General features: G+C 42.2%; 1 non-coding gene across 1 annotated transcript; it reads left to right on the top strand.

Moving 5' to 3' along the window:
- Positions 1–1,273: 1,273 nt before the first annotated feature.
- TRNAP-UGG (transfer RNA proline (anticodon UGG)) lies at positions 1,274–1,345 on the top strand. Its single transcript has one exon. It is a non-coding gene; the product is annotated as a tRNA-Pro (tRNA).
- Positions 1,346–11,746: the final 10,401 nt, after the last annotated feature.

Here is an 11,746-nt window from a genome sequence, read left to right as displayed (position 1 = left end):
CAAAATGATTTCTTCTAGAATTGTAGAAGTGGAAATAGCGTGCACAGAGAGAAATTGAGTTTGCTCCAAGGGGCTATGAATGTACCATTAAAGAAGCCTCGAAAAAAGATTAGCAATCCAGCTGCTGTGTTTGCACATCATTTAGTGCCATTTGGGGGGCATTTCTGAAGCAATGACAGTCACGGTAGGGAGGAAGAAGAGGAGGCTTCCCTGGCCATTAAGACCATATACAGACTCAGAGGCTGTGGTTATTAGGGCACACAGCTGGGTCCTACTCCGCCAGCTCTGACCTCAGCTCAGTGAGAACTGCAAAAGCTCCAAAGTTTAATGAAAATCAATGCTTGGATTCCAGTGCCAGGAGATTTGTTAAGGCATTGTTATAAGCTTCAAGCCACGTTCTCTAAACAAAATGACTCTCCATATCCTTAGATATATCTTCTCTCTCCCTTCTTCCCTCTCTCTCTCTCTCTCTCTCTCTCACACACACCCTCACCAAAGGAAACTGATCCATGATGACTGAATCTATCCCTTTTGATCCATCATTTTCCAGGTCACACTGTGAAAGATCTTGGTTTAATATAGGACACCTTAAATTGTTACTGAAAACTCCCACACTCTTTGTCAGTCTGAAAATCAAGATAGATAATCAGAACATTGTGTAGGAATCATATTATAACATAGTTACTTACATTTTCTATGACACAATTCTTTGTTAGTGGGCAGTGTATCTCCGAGGACACATTCTCTTTTACTGTTATTAGGAAATCATACTCCCTGCTGTATATACTCGGAGAAGGCAATGGCACCCCACTCCAGTACTCTTGCCTGGAAAATCCCATGGACAGAGGAGCCTGGTGGGCTGCAGTCCATGGTGGTCGCTAGGAGTTGGACACGACTGAGAGACTTCACTTTCACTTTTCACTTTCATGCATTGGAGAAGGAAATGGCAACCCACTCCAGTGTTCTTGCCTAGAGAATCCCAGGGACGGGGGAGCCTGGTGGGCTGCAGTCCATGGGGTCGCACAGAGTCGGACACAACTGAAGCGACTTAGCAGCAGCAGCAGCAGCCTTTCTTCTTTGTTTGGAATTGGGAAGGCACCATCAGGTTGGAGAGAGCCTCCACAATAAGTATACAAAGTATATAATCTCACTGCTCCATTGCAGAGATGAGAGTCTGACACATACAACACTCAGTAAATGCCTTCTGTTCCTACTGTTTGTTAACTGGATACTTATGACTTTAAAACTCCAGGTGAGACCTCCAAAAATGTGTGGCTTGTTGGTCTAGCGGTATGATTCTTGCTTTGGGTGTAAGAGGTCCTGGGTTCAAGTCCCAGACAAGCCACTTGATGTTTGTTCTGATAAATAATTAATTTAAAATACATGTGCTATCACATTGGACTATGATTCTCACTTAGGGTGTGAGAGGTCCTGGGTTAAATCCCATATGAGCTTGGTTTTCTTTGTTTCTGATAAGTAAATTATTTAAAATACATCTGCTATTGCATAGGGCTTCCCTGGTGGCTCAGATGGTAAAGAATCTGCCTGCAATGCAAGAGACCCAGGTTTTCGATCCCTGGGTCAGGAAGATCCCCTGGAGAAGGGAATGGCAACCCACTCCAGTATTCTTGCCTGGAGAATTCCACGGACAGAGGAGCCTAGGGGGGCTACAGTCCATGGGGTCTCAAGGAGTCAGACATGACTGAGCAACTACCACTTTCACACACACACACACACACACACACACACACACACACGTGCACACACACACACACACACACGCACACACACACACACAATGTGCTTAACTGTTCCTGAAGCTGACAGGGACAGGAACAAGACCCCTCCAACCCTACCCTGTGTCTTCTTGTCTTGGCTCCACTTACTTCTTGACCTCTGCTCTGAATCCAGGTTGTGTGTCCATGTGGGATGAGAGTCAGAGTCCATACCCCAGTCCTGAGCTGGCAACCATGACAAGGTGGCATGGAGAGGCACACACTGCCTAGGACAGAAGATCAAATGATGGAGAAAAAACAGTCTGCATCCCAGGGCTACTCACTCACCTGTAGGCACTGTGTTTCTAGCCTCCAAGACATAGGCTGATGCACACAAACGGAGGCTTATGTCCTCACCCTGGCCACCAGGACAAGAACTTGTTAATCCCCATAGCCACAGAATAATTCACAAAGTCTTAGGAGGATCCATATGACACAGAGCACCAGAGTCTAAATCAGTGGGGTCCACCAGGCAAGAAACTACTTAACAGATGGGTCAAGACATAGGTTGCCCATTTTATGGATGTGGGTAATTCTTGGGAGCTGAAGAAGACCCCTGTTTCAGAATACTGCCTGTTGAGAGCAGCCAATTATTTATTGAGTAGAAATGAAACTGATTAGCACTCCCTGATAGCTCAGTTGGTAAAGAATCCACCTGCAATGCAGGAGACCCTGGTTCAACTCCTAGGTTAGGAAAATCTGCTATAGGAGGGATAAGCTATCCACTAGACTGAGTGACTTTCACTTTTTCAAAAGTATAGGAATGATTTAGAAAATGATTTCTACAAACTAAAAATTCTATTATAAACATTATGAAACAATAAGAAATAACTATTTCTTATTGAGAGAAAGCACTCATATCCCACAACCCCCTTTTTTTCATTTTTGCATTTTTCCTACCTCCCAGACCTGATCTATATTCATAGTTTAATTATATATACATAGGATATTTTGAAAATCACTTGTTATGTCTTATTTATACAAGTAGAACATTTTCATAATGTAAAAATTGATAGGCAAAAAGACAATTAAGACTGTTTGTAACCCTACAAATCAGAGATAACTACTCTTAGCATTTTGGTGAACACTTTCCAATTTAAAAACTACACACACACACACACACACACACATGATTATATGTATGTGCATATACATACACACACAAATGCATACAGATCCCAAACATCCTACTTAAGAAGCTGTCTTTTTGCCTTAATAATAGATAGTGAATATATTTCCATATCAACAGATACATCATAGTAAGATGATTTCTTATGACCTTTCCCAGTCTCATAACCCTAGAATTATTTTTATTTTATTATCTAAGTCCCAGGGATACTGCATTAAAATGTGTGAAGTCAGGACTTCCCTGGTGGTCCAGTGGTTGAGAATCCACCTTCCAATGCAGGGGATCAGGTTCGATCCCTGGTCAGGGAAACAAGATCCCACACACCCCCAGGCAACTAAGCCCTCAAACCAAAACTAAGCCCTCAAACCACAACTAAGACTCAACCCAACCAAATAAATAATAATTTTTTTTTAAATGTGTGAAGTCATCAAGTCATGATCCATTACCCATTGTGTGCCCTGTGCAGGATAGATATTGTGAAGTACATACATATCTATTATTTAGTACCCAGTTATTATGTGCCAGGTGTAATAATACTATTGGCACATTGCAAATATTCTCTCCTAACCCTTTAATATGTCAACAGATACTGTGGTTTCTGTTAGAGGGAAAAAAATGAGGGAGGCTGGAAGAGGTACCCTGTTGCCACAGCTAGAAAGTGGAGGGGCCCTAAATGGAAGAGACTTCCATCTGACTTTCAAGCTTGCTCTTGTTCTCTGAGAGGCTAGTTTGGGAGTTGAGCCACGGCAGTATGTCATGATTGGAAAATGGACACATGAGTCTCAACCTGTATGATATAGATAATAAACCCCACAAGCTGGGAGAAATTGTACAGAGCCTTCTTGGTTGTTGTTATCAAAGAAAGCTTCGTGGGTAGGTGGAATCGGAGATGGATCTGGAAACATAAACAGGGAAGGCACTCTTTGTGGAGTAGAGGTAGGGGGAGTGGTAAGGGCAAAGTCTTGATGGAAGAAATTGAACATCCAATGCATTTGGCACAGTAAAGACACTAGTCTTATGAGAGGAAAGGGTTTGTCCTGGCAAAAAGTGCAGCTAAAGAGGGATGACTGCACATACGGTCCTGCCCAGTGTCAACGAGAGTCACTCATGCTCTGACAATATTTGGGAAGCTAAGATATGTAGAACATTCTGTTTCCATATGGTTAGTTATGAATTCCAGAACTTGGAAATCTTGCAACCTTTGGAAAGAACCAGACTACATATTAAGGGATTAAACTTTGAAATGTCACTTTCCATTTCTGTCCAAAGGAAGCTGAGACATTTTTGATGAAAAAAAAAATGAAGCTTTCCATGACGAGTTTCTTGCAGGATATTTGAATGATTTGGATCACTGGTTGGCTCAATGGTTGCCGCTAGATGCTGAGACACAGATCAACTCCTATCTTATGAGATTTTCAGCATCAAAACAGATTCTGATGCTGAGTGGCAGGAGTTGGGTTTTAGGGTTGAGTAGGATGTTTAAATCTTTTCTTTTGATTGGCTTTGATAACTCCATCTCTTTAAAAAGAAGTCTTTTTTTCCTGGTGTGATCTATCTTTTGTCTGACCCACCCTGAAAGAAGAAACTTTCTTTTAAACATTCAGTTTGACGAACCATGCATGTTCTAAAGTTAAGCTGCATCTTTGGATACAAACCAGTTTTCCGATTCAGTGTAAATACTGACTCTTTCAGGGATTTTTTTGGCTAGATGACACCCCAAAAAAGTTTTAGCTGCATTTTTAATTTTCAACCAATTATTTTGATGACAAGTAGATCCAGCCTGAATATAAGCAATAATTCCTGTTTTTGTTCCATTTCAGCAACCCAATAGGAGAATGCTTCAAAGGTCATCAATAAGAACCTGGGTTTGGTTTTTGGTTTTTTTTTTGAGTATAGTTGATTTACGCTTTTATGTTAGTTTCAGGTGTATAGCAAAGTGAATCAGTTTTTGTTGTTCAGTCATGTCCAACTCTTTGCAACCCCATGGACTGCAGCATGCCAGGTTTCCTTGTCCTTCACTATCTCCCGGAGTTTGCTCAAACTCATGTCCATTGAGTCAATGATACCATCCAACCATCTCATCCTCTGTTGCCCCCTTCTCCTCCTGCCCTCAATCTTTCCCAGCATCTTTTCCCAGATCAGGGTCTTTTCCAGTGAGTTGGTTCCTTCACATCAGGTGGCCAAAGTATTGGAGCTTCAGTTCAGCATCAGTCCTTCCAATGAATATTCAGGGTTGATTTCCTTTAGGATTGACTGGTTTGATTTCCTTGCAGTCCAAGGGACTCTCAAGAGTCTTCTCCAACACCACAATTCAAAAGCATCAATTCTTTGGCGCTCAGCTTTCTTTATGGTCCAACTCTCACATCCATACATGACTACTGGAAAAACCATAGTTTTGACTATACAGACCTTTGTTGGCAAAGTGATGTCATATAGGTCATTATAGAGTATTGAGTAGAGTTCCCTGTGCTGTACAGTGGGTCCTTATCATCAATTGGATTTGGTTCTAAAGTTCTCTTTGAAACCACAGCAGAGGCAGTGTTGTTCTAAACCCCTCTGAGATGTTTGGCTTGAATGTGGGTGAGAGGATCTTGGAAAGTCAGGATGCAACCGAGTCATCCGAGAGGACTCTGGAAATTGGCACTTGCCCAGTTTGCTCTCAGCATCCGACTTTTATCACTGATCAGAGTTCACACTTACTTACTCGAAGAGAAAGTAGAAAGAATGTGAACCCTCAGGCCTGATAAGAAGGGTGGAGGGATTGGTCTGAGATTCACAAGGTGACCCAAGTTGAGGATTATTTTGGCCAAGTGGTTTTTAGTGCTATTAATCCTTGATGTCTTCAGATGTGTGGTAGTGAGTCATCAGCTGGAATATGATTAATCTTGTTTTGTAGAAGTGGACAACACAGAGATTCTATCCAGACCTCATATAATGTGCCAGCCCTGGAGCTCAACATGCTCTGTCTTTCTAGAATAGTTCTCAGCCATGGAGCATTCTACTAAGTTTGGACATTATTAAGCTCAGTTCTTGAGGAAGAATGGAAATGCCACTCCCAAAGCTCAGTCTTAGAGACCATATACCAACAGCCCCCAATTCAAATCTTTCCATTTCACACAAGCAACGCTCTCAAAAGTTGGCTTTCCCCATCAATCCAATCAGTGTGGTCCTATATCTAGTAGGAGTGAGAAGATCTGAAATCGAGTTCTGACCCTCATTAGCTGTGTGACCTTGAGCAAGTCACTTTAGTTCTCTGGGCCTCCATTTTCTCATCTAAAAAGTGAATATCTATAATATCCATTCTTCCTCAAGAACTGAGCTTAATAATGTCCAAACTTAGTAGAATGCTCCGTGGCTGAGAACTATCCTAGAAAGACAGAGCATGTTGAGCTCCAGGGCTGGCACGTTATATGAGGTCTGGATAGAATCTCTGTGTTGTCCACTTCTACAAAACAAGATTAATCATATTCCAACTGATATGTGCCCTGCCTATCCACAGGTGCTGCTGTATCAAATAAGATTATATACTTAAGAGTTCTTCAAAAATCACATATCAGGAGCTTATTACAATTTACTTATTGTAGGATATGTTATGGCTTTGTCAGTGAAATGCGAATAAAAATTTCTAATACAGAAATAATGTATTTTTTTAAAAAAACAAGCATTTGGTGCATGGTGAAGATCTGGAAATTTGGGCAGAAGCTTCGAGCACTATATGAGGATCTAGGTCCCAAAAGTTTATTTGAGATAGACCAATAAAAAAAGACTTTCTAACTTTAGGAGCTTCCAGATGCCCACTCTGGCAGATGGACTCTAGCTGTCAGGGACAATGGGACCCTTGAAGCATTGCAAGGAGTCTACCACCCAGATGTTCTGTGCATCTGTTGTTCCACGTTTAGAGAACTCCTAAACTTTCCAGAAACTATCTAAGATACTTAGGATGTTATTTACTCAAGGCAATGGCACAGGAAAACAAGCTCAACTCAAAGGGAAAAGTATGCCTTTTGAGCTGAAGGACTAAAGCAAGGCTTGACAACTTCTCTGAAAAGAGTCAAATGTCACACATTCTTGTTCTGTGTACACTGCGGTGAAGGGAACCAAGGGAGCACAGGTCTAGAAACAGACAAGGGTCACTGTGATGGGCCTCATGATGATTTCCCACATATACTACCATCCCAAGATCCATCTGAGCTAGTAAGTACCTCTTTCTTTTAAAATGCAGTTAAGGGGACTTCCCTGGTGGTCCATTGGTTAAGATTCCACACTTTCAAGGCAGGGGTTACAGTTTTGATTCCTGGTCAGGGAACTAAAATCCCACATGCCACACCACATGAAAAAAAATTTTTTAAAGAAATAAAAGGCAGTTAATCTCTGGGAGGATAAGAGTCTATCAGCCACTCACATCTTAGTATACATGCCTTTAATTTGTACTCAGTAATATCCTCTTATCTGAGGTCTATCACAAAGTGAAAATGAAAAAAAATTATTGAGAAGTACTTTTAGAGCTTCAAGTATTTGAGGGAAGTGTAGCTCTGAGTAGATCATCAGAGTGACATCACATATTTTCTTCGGACAAGATAAAAAAGGGCCCGGGGAAACAAGATCAAAGTATAAAAATGGAGGATGAAGAGTACTCAGAGACCCCGGAGAGGTCTGCTATCCTTGCATGCTGGCAAAGGTATAAAAGCCTGACACTTTTAGTGTGCAAGCTGTGGGTCACCCATGCCTAACCTAGAGAAACAGTGGCGGGACTGAAAGTTAATTTGACTTCAAGGAGAATGGGATGGAGGCAGAGGAAGTATGTACATGCTGGTACCCAGGCCCTCATGGTAATCCAAGCCACTAGGGCCCTGGAAAACCCTTATTTAGTCTGAGGCACAGGCACAGCCCAGAATGGGGCCAGTTTGACCTTGAGCTCACTGAGCCATGGTTCATAGTCCATCGGCAGAGGCACGCTGCCTTCTCTGACTGAGGCATCACAAGGGCACCATGTATCTATGCAGAGTGAGCTCATCAGGGAAGATGGAATCTTCAGGTGAACATCAATGTCTCTTTATAAGTAAGTGGGAGAAGAGTGCAAGCTTTACAAGAGTCCCAACAGATGGATAGCTCTTTGAACAAATTCAAATTTTGGATTAGGTTAAAAGCCACATTTGTGCGTCAAGAAAATAAGATGGATGAGTAGATGGGAGAGGGATGGATAGTTCCATGTATCATGATTAAATGAAAAAAGTCAAATATTGGTGGCAAAATCTAGGCGATTGGGATATGGACACTCACTGTGAAAATACCAATAGTTCAAGTTTGCTGTATATTTCAAATTTTTCATAATACACTGAGAGGGGTAAAAGGATAATCTTCCTAGAGAAAAAAAATCCACATTTGCAAAATTGACCATTTAGGACATGGTCATTTTTATGGAAAAGGATTTACCTGATTAATTTGTAAACAAATCCATCCCTTCTAAGGAGTGCAGTACAATAACAAAATGGCTATAATCCTTGGTGTATTGTATTAGCAGATCCTTCATTCCCAGGGAGAGAGGGAACATGAGATACAGAGATGTTCAAAATTTCAGAGAAAATGCAACCAGGTTGGTTATAATGGTTTTTATCACCATTGTCCCAAAAATCCTCAAGGAAGAAAATATTCCTTCTGCTTTCAATGCCTGTTAAAGTCTGTTTGTGTGTGTGTGTGTGTGTTTTACATACTTTTCTGTGGAAATTAGCATGATTTATTTAACAAAAAGTGGACTTATACAAATCTGCACTTTAAGGTGGATTGAAAGAGATCTTGGGTGCTGCGGTAGATAGGAATCCACCTGCCAATGAATGCAGGAGACACAGGTTTAATCCCTGGTGCGGGAGAATCTCATAGGCCGCAGAGCAACTAAGCCCTTGTGCCACAACTACTGAGCCCATGCCCTAGAGCCCGAGAGCTGCAACTACCAAGCCCATGTGCTGCAACTACTGAAGCCAGCACACTCTAGGGCCCACGAACTACAACTACTGAGCTCACGAGCCTAGAATCTGTGCTCTGCAACAAGAGAAGTCACCACAATGAGAAGCCTGAGCCCCACAATGAAGAGTAGCCCTTGCTCGCCGCAACTAGAGAAAGCCCATGCAAAGCAATGAAGACCCATCACAGCCAAGAAAGAAAACAAAGAAACTTTGAAGAATTAAAAAGAGAAAGAGATCTCGTGAGCCGAATTTTCTTTCTGGGGGAGTAAGAGGGAGACACTTTAAAATGCAAAAAAAAAAAAAAAAAACTGAGGGAAGGAGACACTTTCTGAATGTAGCTTCACTCTGCTGGGATTCGTCAGCATAACTGGGCTGGCTTATTCTGGCTGCTTCTGCTTGAAGTTGGAAAACAAGAGCAGTGTCATCTGGGTTCTTCTGCTGCTGCTTAGTATCATAACACTGCAGTATGACCTGGCACCCCCCAACCCCAGGGGACTTCCCATTTAATGTGTTTCTTTATACAACACTGTTATAATGCCCATTTCACAGATGAGCACACAGAGGCTCAGAGTCAGAGAGGTCACACAGCTGGTCGAGGGGAGAGAGAAGCCACATGTTCACACCCCCTGGCATCTGATCACTGTCTCTATGGAACCTGGACTGGGGTGTCTTGATTACTTCCTGTGAGTCCTCTGACTAAGCATGAGATGTCCAACTATCCCAGCATTGGTGTCAGCTATGACAAGACAGCTCCCCTTCACAGAGCTGAAGCCTTTGGGAGTATGCACTTTTCTGGGTGACTCTTATTCTTGGACTATATTCTTGCCAATCTGCAAAGCACTGCTCTCATTGTTCTAAGTAGCAAGAATTGTGACCCCTGCCTTTACTAGCCTGTTGCCTGTTGAGCAGGGGAAGACCATGGTATTGCTAAGTGGCTGGAAACTGTGTGTGTTTTAGGACTTTCAACTATTAGAAGGACAGAAGAGGCCCTTTTTAAAGAAGCCAGGCTCTGATAAACAGTACCTGGTGCGCCGAGAATGTCTTTGTGTAACGGTGCTTTGCTTGTCCTTATAGGATTTGCTAAGCAAAGGAGAGGATGCGGTGTTGTCAGAAGTGACATAGTTATTGAACTCGGACACCTGTTCTGTATGTTTTCATATTTGACATCATGGGAAAGATACTCTTATTTCCAGCCCTGAGCACAGGGAAGCAAACATGTGAATGTCCAAATGGCAGGGAAAATCCTGCTATTTTATCCAAAGGGATGTTTGGAGAAGAGTGATGAGAGTTGGTTTTGTTTTCCCCATGCCCCTACTCTCAACCCCTTGGCTGATTTCATAAAGGAAAAGAGGGAGGAGAAAAGTCTGTCAGGATTTCTCAAATGAAAAACACGTCCACACTGACAGAAATAGACTGTTTTCTATTAAGGAATCTGGTCATGGTAACAATTATATTTTTGAATTTATCATCATGTTTATAAAGCGATACTCAAGAAAAGATTATAAGAGGAGATTTGGAGAAGGAATTCCTTCAGCCCAGTTCTCTCTGGGAATGCCTCAAGAAGGAACATTAACCATATTCCTGATGTTTTCCTGTTGAACTTTGATGGGGAGGTTTTATAATTGCTACAAATTGAAGGAGAAGGTTATTTTCTACTTTCCAATTTGTGATATTGGTGTTTTCTATTTATTAAGTTCTCCATGCCACCTAGTGTTTCTCTGAAGAAATACCAGATTCTTAGGAAGTATCCCCAATTCTGTGCAGGACCTCAAGTTCAGGTTGTCATTGAGTTACACCTGTATACATAGACATGTACAGTATACATAGTATGTGTGACATCCCAGTTGGATGACAAGTTTGAAATAGTCTTTATCATGTCACACTTAAACATCAGTACAAATGACTAACCTCTTCTTCCTGAAGAAAGCATCGGCTTTTTGCTTCTGTGGGCTACACTGACATCAAAGGATCCGAGAGTGGTCACAGCAGCAGACTTTCTAGAACTTTCTTCTACACCTGACCTGCTGCTATACCAGGAAATCCTTTGTATACATTGTAGTGTTTCTCAAGAACTTCTCTGGGACTTCAGCTGTGTTTTTTTTTTTTTTTTTTTTTTTTTTTTTTGCTTTTAAAGCATCTAAACTACATGGCAAGAAAGCCAGGAGGGGACTGGGAAGCATTCTGAATCCCCGTGTTTCCCTCTATATGGGGGCAGTGGGCCCCAGGAACAGTGTGCAGAGAAAGCCCAACAAAGGGCCCACTCTAGCTCTGGCAGCGGCTGGCCTAGCAGCAGGATCCACGTCTCACAGCTCACACAGTTTTAGCTGGAAGGGCTAGATCAAATTCCTCCTCCCCCTTCCTATCCCTGTCCAAAAACAACAAACTCTAACAAATAGTGCCCGTGATGCTGGCAACAACAAAGCTGTCTTTTTCAAAATCTGTGTTCTATCATTTGCTTTTGGTGATTACCAAGGCTTCGAAATGCTACCAAAAGCTAAGTGAGGATGGGAGGGGGTGGGGTGGGGAACAGAGCCGGAGGAGCACAGACCAGGTTTCCAAAGGGACCCTGGCAGTCCTGCCAAGGTCCTGCTCCAGACTTATGGAAAGTAGTGGTTGTCATAATTCTGGCAAACACATAGTCCAAATTTCAATTATTTCCCCTGGTCACTGATGTCAGTGCACTTGATCTCGGTCACACTGTGGGTCCTGATTTTTTTTTTTTTTTTTGAGAGGAGTGCTTAGAAATACACTCGTCCACTCTTTAGGGCTGAGGTCTCATAAATGGTCCTTGTTTCTGCCACCCTTTGGCAAATTTCCTTACAGTTGTCACTTCCTATGGGGGCCTGGAGAGCCACAGGTTACTGAGAGGGTTGAGCCCTGGG

This window comes from Odocoileus virginianus, unplaced genomic scaffold (genome assembly GCF_023699985.2).
Source record: "Odocoileus virginianus isolate 20LAN1187 ecotype Illinois unplaced genomic scaffold, Ovbor_1.2 Unplaced_Contig_21, whole genome shotgun sequence".
In the NCBI taxonomy this organism is placed as follows: Eukaryota; Metazoa; Chordata; class Mammalia; order Artiodactyla; family Cervidae; genus Odocoileus; species Odocoileus virginianus.
This window is presented reverse-complemented; position numbering and strand designations above follow the sequence as displayed.